The sequence below is a fragment of the Nematolebias whitei genome, unplaced genomic scaffold (genome assembly GCF_014905685.2).
Source record: "Nematolebias whitei isolate Nwh7 unplaced genomic scaffold, NemWhi1 Nwh_scaf_10130, whole genome shotgun sequence".
NCBI lineage: Eukaryota > Metazoa > Chordata > Actinopteri > Cyprinodontiformes > Rivulidae > Nematolebias > Nematolebias whitei.
In genome coordinates this window covers 1-1942 of record NW_023628675.1, presented here as the reverse complement: position 1 = coordinate 1942, position 1942 = coordinate 1, and the positions used below count along the sequence as shown (strand labels likewise).

The following is a 1942-nucleotide window of genomic DNA, read 5'->3' as shown; positions in this document are numbered from 1 at the left end:
CTGGACGGTGCGGCACCAGGATGCAATATCCGCCGCCACCGGCCAGCATACGGTTAGCGCGAAGGGAGGGCGGAGCCATCCAATCTACTTTTTTATATGTTCAAAAAGAATGTCACACACTTCCGCTTTCGTCTGGGTGACGCAATCCGTTGCCGAGCAACGACCTCCTTCAACTTTTTTTTTTTTTCTTTTTTTTTTTTTTTTTTTTTTTTTCAAGCCCCGCTTTCGCAGAGCATCAAAAAATTGAGACGAACTCTTGTTGTTCCTCTCCACGGAAATCTTTAGTAAAAGGCGAAAGATTTATACGATTTGAAGAGAAACAAGAGTGTACCTCCTTCAACTTTGTGTGAGGACTCATGTCATTGATGACATCAAAGAGTCTGGATGCAAAAGCCTTATAAGGCAACACTTCCTGTTTAGCGACGCGCTGTCAGAAGTAATTTATTTTATTTGTTTTGACCAAAATGTGGTTTAATATGTGTCTGATATTATTGTTAGCATATAAGCATTTAAGCTAACTAACGGCAGCATGTGTTAGCTTCATGTGTCATTTCAGCTCTTTCATGCTTGTATATTTTACAGTTTTACTCTGACCAACGGTGTGGTGAATAAAGTTCAGCAAACACTATTGATGCTTCAAAACTGGGAAGAGTTATCTATCTGTCTATTTAATTTCCCTCTGGTTCTAATAAAGTATTTTTGAATTGAATTGGCTAGCAACCAGAGGGAGGGCAGAATAATACATATACAATATATATATATACATATATATGTATATATAAACATATATATTGGTATATAAATACACTACATTGCCTAAAGTATTTGCTCACTCTTCCTGTCAAAGCATCCTGTTAAAATCATTAGCTTCCTGTGATGTCATTGATGACATCAGAGAGTCTGGATGCAAACCCCATAAATTGAGCTCAGTTGAGGGGAATTTTTCAGTAGTCGCGATGTCGCGGCTGTGGAGCGGGGCCAACCCCGCTCAGCGCCCTAGGTGGTAGGGTTGGGCACCCGGGGGGCTGGCGGTGGCTGGGAAACCGTCGTATCAGCCGGACATCTTGGGTTTAGCGACTACTTTTTTTTTTTTTTTTTTTTAAGAAGAAGAAATTAACACGTGTATAATAAAAATGTTGTAAATATTTTCTGCTGGGTGTTCTTAAACTTTTTCAACTACCGCTACGTTGTAGTGGATTTTTTGTTAACCTTTTTTTGTATTCATATTCAAGTCAATACAATTCAAATATCTAATAATTCATAATAATAATAATAATTCATATATAAGATCTTGTTCTCAGATCTGTTATTCTTTTAAATTTTAATACTTTTCTTGTATGTAACTGGGACTCTGTGTAAACAATTTTGCTCCACCCACATGCACAATTCTTGAACATTCTAGAACATTCTAGAAAATTATCATAAGCTTCCTGTGATGTCATTGATGACATCAGAGAGTCTGCCTGGAAAATCCATAAATAGGGCTCGTGTTTATGTCAGATCGGGTGGCTCACGCTACCCCTGGGGTACCCAACCGCCCCAGGCTGCTGGACGGTGCGGCACCAGGATGCAATATCCGCCGCCACCGGCCAGCATACGGTTAGCGCGAAGGGAGGGCGGAGCCATCCAATCTACTTTTTTATATGTTCAAAAAGAATGTCACACACTTCCGCTTTCGTCTGGGTGACGCAATCCGTTGCCGAGCAACGACCTCCTTCAACTTTTTTTTTTTTTCTTTTTTTTTTTTTTTTTTTTTTTTTCAAGCCCCGCTTTCGCAGAGCATCAAAAAATTGAGACGAACTCTTGTTGTTCCTCTCCACGGAAATCTTTAGTAAAAGGCGAAAGATTTATACGATTTGAAGAGAAACAAGAGTGTACCTCCTTCAACTTTGTGTGAGGACTCATGTCATTGATGACATCAAAGAGTCTGGATGCAAAAGCC

At 39.8% G+C, this 1942-nt stretch overlaps 2 non-coding genes across 2 annotated transcripts; both read right to left on the bottom strand.

The window, feature by feature from the left end:
- Nucleotides 1–215: 215 nt before the first annotated feature.
- Nucleotides 216–329, bottom strand: LOC119429891. Its single transcript, XR_005187862.1, has one exon. It is a non-coding gene; the product is annotated as a U5 spliceosomal RNA (small nuclear RNA).
- A 1433-nt stretch (nucleotides 330–1762) lies between these two features.
- LOC119429890 lies at nucleotides 1763–1876 on the bottom strand. Its single transcript, XR_005187861.1, has one exon. It is a non-coding gene; the product is annotated as a U5 spliceosomal RNA (small nuclear RNA).
- Nucleotides 1877–1942: the final 66 nt, after the last annotated feature.